The 7,851-nt window shown below is 43.1% G+C and overlaps 1 long non-coding RNA gene across 1 annotated transcript; it reads right to left on the reverse strand.

The window, feature by feature from the left end:
• Positions 1-4,229: 4,229 nt before the first annotated feature.
• LOC129200429 (uncharacterized) lies at positions 4,230-7,628 on the reverse strand. Its single transcript, XR_008574879.1, has 2 exons — positions 6,933-7,628; positions 4,230-6,627 (listed from the first exon to the last, which is right to left on the reverse strand). It is a non-coding gene; the product is annotated as an uncharacterized LOC129200429 (long non-coding RNA).
• Positions 7,629-7,851: the final 223 nt, after the last annotated feature.

The following is a 7,851-nucleotide window of genomic DNA, read 5'->3' on the forward strand; positions in this document are numbered from 1 at the left end:
AGAACCAGTTCCAAACCTGCTTTAATAAATAACGTTAAAAGGTGGTTAGAGGCAGATAGCTGTTTTGGGAGCTGCAGCGCACATCACCTGTGAATATCGAGGAAGCTCTGTGGCTGTGTGACTAGACTGTCGAACCTGCATTCGTTCAAACTTTTTCATTAGAACATTGCAACAGAGTTTCCACATGCAAAATACTTCGCTGGGTAAGGGTTAAATCCTCCTAGAGCAGACTGCTGCCAGCGGGAGGCTGGGCTCTGTCACTGAGCGGGTCATTGTCCCCAGGCATGTGGTAAGGGCTGAGATCTCTGACCCTTCAGCTCAGCTTTTTGAACATCTCAGATAGTTAATTATAAGCTCTTTCTGCATCAGTAGATCTCATAATTTCCCATGCAGTGACCAGTGGTAAACTATAGAAAAGCTGTTTTACAAACCTATTCCTCCTCGCCAGAAAAAAGGGAGGATGGTCACATCTGATCGATTGGAAGGGCAGAGAAGTTAATTATTTTTGCTTGTTTGCTCAGTAGCAGTCTTTTCAGGCCTCTGAAAGGAGACGCTGTGGAAAAGTTAGTGATGCAGAAAGTAATTTCCCTGGCGAATTTGTTTCTTTACAGACCGTGCATATGCCCCGTTTAATAAAGAAGAGAGAGGGGTGAGGCTTAGGTGCACTAATTCATCCCTGCTGGGGCGCTGTGAAGCCCTGCCGTGCGTAGGAGCTCTTTTCTCGGGCTGGGGAGCACCGCTGGGTGGGCTCAGAGCCTGGACAAAGCAACAGCTTTTGCTAATACGGTACTGTCATCCAGCAGAGAAATCGCTGGCAGAAGGTGCAAGCCAAGCCGGGCCGGGGCCCCATTCCTGTCCAGAGCATCACAGCCGTGTCTGCTCTGGCTGCCCACAGCTCTGTGTTTTACAGACACAGCTGTTTGGTTCCTGGGGTGAAGCTGTTCGTGGCTCAGTGCTAGGGCATGGGAGAGAGAAGCCATGGACAGTCCCTGTCCGTCTGTGTAGACATCCTCCAGTTATATTCCTGTTCAGCTTCCATGGGCACAACTTCCACCACCAATTTCCCTTTTTTGGCCCTAAATCAGCACAGGCTTATGACAGAGCTGCTAGAAGAGCAGGTAAATTCAGTGGTGCGCTTTCTCTACGGAAAGTTGTACAGTGATTGTAGAAGCTCAACATTTGTATTTAATCACCGGCTTTTGTCGTATTATTTTGTATGTATAGTCTCTATTTTGCTTTTTCGTTATCATGCCAGATTAGCAATCTTGGGAAGAAGCGTTAAAGCAAAATTTTACTAACTTGTGCTCTACTAACTTGCATTTTTACATAAAAGTGAGTTTTCATTTAGATTCCTTTCATATTCAAATCCCTCTGGAAGATGGATTTCCAATAATTACCCTGTCTGAAAGGTAACACAGGTGCCTGATGCCAGATGGGAGCTGTTGTGTGATCCGTCACTGTCCACCTGGTAAAGTTACGGACACTCCTAGAGGAGCAAGTTTAGAACACAGGCACCTTAAGAAAATTCAGATGTCCTACACTAGTAAGTTTGAGTTTGAGTTTCAGGGCTTAGGTGTACCAGTATCATTATAACATATCATGCACTCCAACTCCTGAAATTCTACCATTTCAGGAATTAAAAAAAATGTGGATTTTATACAGTTTCTATGGAAAAATAATTCCAAACTAAAATTTCTAGTTTAGAAAAATGGAAATTTGTTGCTCTGCTAATTTTGGACCAGCCCTAGGGACAGTACATGGGGCCAGCGTGGAGATGAGGGAATCCTGCCATCGCTATACATGCATACTTACAGCAAGAGGATGCAGAAGGTGCTCTCAGGCCTTTGCAGATCTCTGCTGGAGTCTTGAATGAGAGCTGCCAGGCTGCTGGTTGTCTCTGGACATGCAACTGTATGGCACAAGGCCGTTCTGAACCGGCCGGGTCGGGAACCTGATGCACTACAGGTATGGCAGTCAGCGTTGCCTGGGCTAACTCACATAAGCAGAAGTTTGTGCAAACATGGGGTGGGTATTGCATCTGGGACCCAAGCTAATACCTGGATAACACTGAACTGTGCGGTGTGGGAATGCCTGTTTATCTGGAGATAGACTCAGTGTTTCTGCCTGACACTAGTGTGAACAGGGCAGTGTAACCTTTGGTAGGATGCCAAAGAGCTAGGGAGGTGTACGTTTTTTCTTCATAAATGTTTCTCCTGCGTTCAGATGTTACTACAGGATGTCTCAGTTCTAACAAATTGGCATTTGTGCCTGTGAAAGTATTTTTCCATAATAATAATAATAACAACAACAACAACGATGATGATGTATTCTTATTGACTCTAATCATAAATGATTGCATAAGAAATGAAACTGTTCTCAACAAATACATTAACAAACAACTTTTGTTGATACATTACCTTGCTTTGTTCATGTATTTGTTCTGTTATTCACTAATTTGATCCCTCTGAGCATTGGTGTTAATTAGTGAGGTTTAGCTGTTCCTGAACGTCAGTGAGAGATTTTAAGTATTTATAATTGTTTAACTACTACAGGATATTTTCAGCAATACTGAAAATCTAATTTTATAGGATATTAGGAGAATATCACAGAATCTAGCATTCATAATAAAGATAGGATATACGTTCTTCTTTATATGCCAAAACACAATGACACAAATTATGCAGGCTTTTTACCACAGGCGATGATGTGGGAGTGGATTTTTTTTCTGGCTGTTAAGTGATTAAGAAGAGCAGTTTTATAACCTGATCACAGGTGACAGGTGGGTTTTGAGACACAAAAGGAAAACAGAAGATAAGCATGACATCTTTCTCCATATCTCTGTTGGGCTGCTTGGATATTAGCTACTAATCTATAATAAGCAGAATTGTATGCTTCCTTTACCCTCTTCCTGGTATGCTCCATTATAGTTTTCAACTGGGTTTTCATTACCTTGGGTAATGAAAAGCAGCTAAGATGAAAATGAAGACTCTTGTGCTAGTATTTCTGATGCTGTAAGCAATATGAGTGCGCAAGGAAGACAATACCAAATTCTTTGCTAAGGTAGCAGCAGCCTAATCGGAATTGAATTCTTCAGATTTTCAGTCCCTTTTCCAGCAGGCATGTGAGCTGAAGTTCTCAGATTACCTGCTCAACTTCAGTAATGTTGCAAATACCTCCTGAGGGTATTGTAATGTCTTACACAAATATTTCAGCAACCTGCACTTCCTCACTGTACAGCTTTTTGGGGTTTGTTTGTTTGTTTATTTGCTGTCTGTGTTATTGCACATCTACCTATCCATAAATTTTCTTTTAGAGCTATGATGTTTAAGTTTTCTTGGGACAAAATCTTCTGTTACTATCTCCTTTTTTTTTTTTTTTTCCCCCCATCTTCATTGTCCTCCACTGCAGATTCCTGGATGGTGCGAGTTGATCTTGCTTCAGAAGCATATAATTTTATATCAACTGAGGACCTACTCTAGGGTTGCATGTTTTCAAGAGTGGCTCCATAGGGAATGCTACACCTGGGTTAGAGCCTTGTCTTTAACCTCATAGTCCTGCAAATCTTCAGAAGTTTCTTTTATATGTGAAGGGTGTAGTCACCAATTACTTGCAGATTTGAATGGGATCAGACCATTTCATGGAAACCTCAGTCAACCATTTTGAGATGTCCATATTTCCCCACAGGTTATCTATTCCTTCTCTCTTTCCACTATTGATTTGGGCTTTCGCCCCCCCCTAAGACACCATTCCTTGACCAGTTCTTTTGCCCTTACATGAATTATCATGTGGAAAGGCACGATTATTTCCTTAGCACTAATTTATAGTGCGATTTGTAGCCCTGGTCTAGCAAAGCGGTTATTTCCTTATATTTTCACTTGAAATTAATTTTTGCAGTCTTTTTCTCAAAAATAAAGTGCAAAATAAGTGCAGATCTCTTTGCCTTGGATATGGTAATTACAAATGTCTTCCTGAAAATTCCATTTGGCTAGTAATTTGCACATTAGCACAGCGTAACTTTGAAAGATGTGAGAGCACTGTAGTAGTGCATCAGTGCGAGTCCTATTTTTACCTTGTAGTGAGTAACGTGGGGTTTTTGTTTACATATAAAAAATTATGCATAGTCCAATTTTTTCTGACTTGGCAGACAAATAATATCATTCTCTTCCTGCTTCACTCCTACTGTGCATAAAATATTAACCCTGGTGTTACACAAAGGCAGGGTTTTTGCATTTCATTGTTACTCAGCTGCAGCCTGGAGAAAGTATTAATTAAGAGAAAGAATGATACCACTCCTTCCCAATGTATGCATTTTGTCTGCTAAATTGCTGAGACTAGGATCATGCTGGGCTAGTGCTTCTCTGTTAAATTCTTATTTTACATCATCTTCTATATTTCATGGGATCATGAAGGAACAAGCTGAGGCCAGGGTATCTTAAGAGAGTATGGTCCAGACTGACTTGCTGTGGGGCAGGAAGAATTTTAGCTCCTTAGTCCTCATTTTTTGGTTCTCCTCTGCAGTGCTGACATCTGACCCAACCCTTGCTGCCCCTCAGAGAGCACCTTCTCTCTAGCTCCTCTGATGTGAAGGTGAGCAGGTGGAGGCCACGGCCCTCTTGGGCTGGGGCTGCTTCTATCCCTGCATCCCTGTGAAAACGGCAGCTGGGAAGGGACCAAGTGCAGTGGTACATGGGTACTTGGAGCAGGTTGCAGGATTGATGCACCTCTGTATGAAACAATGATGAAAAGTGCATTATTTGTCACTGCCTTGTTAGGGTCCTGAGCGCATCCTTGACCTCCAGGGGTTTTTTTGAGTTGGCTCAGGGCTGGTGCTGATGTGGTGCAGCTGTGCAGCCTTGGAGCATTCTTGGTTGACCCTGTTTGCCATCACAGGACCTGCTCTGCTCTTCTTGCTCAGGGCCTGTGGGACTGCGTCCTGGCCTGTCAGGCCATTGACCCCACCAGCCTTGCTGTGACTCACAGCTCCTGCCTGGCCAGCCCTGAGGCTCTTGGCACTTGCTACGTTGGCTTCAGTGCAGGGATGAGTATTTCCAGCCAGGTTCTCCTATAGCCAGAGAGCAGAGCTGCTCCTTCAGAGCGAGGGACAGGGCTTTGGATCCCTGGAGGCTGCCAGAGGAGCATCAGCCCTGAGGCACAGAGGCTGAAGCCAGGCACTGCCTGGTGGATCCTGAGCAGGTACAGCTCCTTCCTCATGAAGAGGCCTGAGGAGGTGCATCATTTCAGATGCTGCGTGGTGGCCACCATTTCCTGCTGCTGGCTAAGGCAGCTCTCTAAGCAATGTCCTGCCTGATTTGGGTCCTTCTTTGGAGGTATCTGACCTGCCATGACTCCTGTGGTAGGCTCTGAGGTTCCTCCTGCAGCAGGCAGTTACATTGATTTGTTGGTGAGTAGTACACCGAACGCCAAGGCCAACAAAGAGACATTTACATATGTTCCAGGATGCCACAGGAGAAACATACACAGGAGAAGACACTCTACAGCCGTGCAGACTACAAGACAATGACACACCAACATGGTGGGAAGGTCTGAACAACTTTCCAGGATTAGGCGTATGTGGTAGTTGTAGATGAGGGAGCTTGGAAGCAACTGGAGTAGAGATTTTGGCAAGAACACAGAAAGCAGTGATCCATTTAACAAGTCATAGGTATACACTGGAGCCTAAACAGGATCACTGCATAATTATTTCAGTTATAAAATTGCTTATGTTTCTGACATAAGCTTGTATAGAAAAGCTACTTCCCTGAGAGTTGCTCTGCTGGAAGCAACGCTCTTTCTAAGCACTCTGAATTCTAAATTTATATAAATCCAAAGCAAAAGCTTTCCTTCACAGTGTTTAGGTATAAGCTCCAATTTAGGCATAAGCTTTGCCTTGTCTTCTCCAAAACTAATCGTGTGCTAAGGCTTAACTCCAACTAGGATTTCTACCTTGAGAAGAAACGCACAATAAAAATGAAAAGGTGTATTTTTCCCTCTTTGGCCTTCAGCATTTTCTCTTTGGTTTGATAAAACTTCCAGCAATTCTCACTGAAACTAGGATTTTAATATGCTAGGCTCAGTAAAGGAACAAGAGATTGAATTTGGCTTCTAGATTTTTGCGTGTGCGTGGGTAATGTGTGTGAAGGTAAAATTTCTCTTTTATTTTCTGGAATGAGTTCAGGTCATAGTAATACCCTGTGGTAGGATCCATCTCACCTGACTGTATATATAGCTTCATTTCACCTATACCTTTCAGCTATCCCTTTCTAGTCAAGAAGAAACATAGGCACTTCTAGAGCATGAATCACCAGACCTGTTTTAAATACCTGCTTTAGGGAGCGATGAATCTCCACTGACTGGCAAAGGAATCTTGAGTGACTTACTCAGATGTAGCATAAGATGATTTCCATCCATTGCCCCCTCCCTGGGAGACAGAAATGTCAATGCAGGCATTTCTTGAAGCCTATTACAATAGTTATGGTTTAAGCTGCAGTTAAGAAAAAATGGACGAGTGCCAAGATTTTGTGTATATTTACAAAATAAGAGGCTGAGATTCTTGCTGGTTTTCTCAAATCTTCATTTCAATGAGTGCACTTTTTATATTCTCCTTTAACAAAACTTTTAGTTGAGTTCCTGAATTAGAGGGTGGGGGGGTGGGGAAGAAGAAGAAAAGAAGGTTTTATTTGTTTCCTCAGTCCAAAATGAATCTTTTGGGCAAAGAAAATTGCAGAACCTACTAGTGCACCTCGGTGTTGTGGTGATGCAGCCCCCCAGGCCACTCTGAGATCTCACGATAAGCCCCATTGTGCTGCTCTCTTGGATACAAGCGCAGTGATTTGGGCATCAGACACTCTCTGGCCACCCCTGGGCCAGCTGCTGCCTGAATTGACTACCAGAAAGACTCAGCACGAATTGTGGCCAGAATGGAGAATACTCACCAAAGTGAATCATCTCAAGGTCCTATAAATAGCGATCCAAAAGTGAGACCCTTTGAGCTCTCTGGGACGGCAGCAGGCTGCATGAGCCAGTACCTCCCCCCGAGCTGGGACGCCTCTCAGCGTAGATTTCACAAAGATTGAAAGTTCGTCCGACGACGATTTCATGAGGACTTAAAGGCCTGATTTCACTAGGTTCACCGGCTGCCTGTTGATGAATGCCGACACATAAAAGTGAGCAATTTATGAAACTCACAGAAAAGGAAATTTTAATCATAGGTTAACCTCTGTGTGTGTGTGCGCAATGGGTTCAGAACTACTTGTCTGTCTCTGTGTGTGTAATTTGATTCAGGATTATTTGTCTGCCTGGCTGTATGTGTGATTTGATTTAACCCCCATCTGTGCGTGCCACCCTGCTGTGAGTTTTGTGCGACCCTTACCATTCCTGAATCTTTAACTAAGTCAATATTTTGATTGTAACAAATTCCACTGAATCTCTCAGTTAAATTGGCTGATGATGAAGTGCTGTTAATAATTATACAACCTAATCTTGTGATTTATCTCAAAAATATTAATAAATCCTAAACTGCTGCTAAACCAAAGCCGTGTAACAAAATCTTATTTGCGACAGGCATTGTTATTGTTTTAATGTTAGATTCATGTTCCTTTCTAGGGTACGTATACCTCAAATCTAAGGGACGGGAAAAGCTTTGCTTAAGTGCACCCCGAGGAAGTGTTTCTTTCCCCAGATTTCCTGTGTAACATGCTACCACCAGTTGCTCAGTCGTGTCGTGTTCCATCATGTGGAGTAATACTTGGTGACTGTGACAGCCAGATGTGACATGTCCCTCAAGGAGACACTGCCTGAGGGAAAACGATCATTATTTTGAAACCCATGACATTCTTCAGAAATGAAGTTATA

This window comes from Grus americana, unplaced genomic scaffold (genome assembly GCF_028858705.1).
Source record: "Grus americana isolate bGruAme1 unplaced genomic scaffold, bGruAme1.mat scaffold_115, whole genome shotgun sequence".
NCBI classification, from domain to species: domain Eukaryota; kingdom Metazoa; phylum Chordata; class Aves; order Gruiformes; family Gruidae; genus Grus; species Grus americana.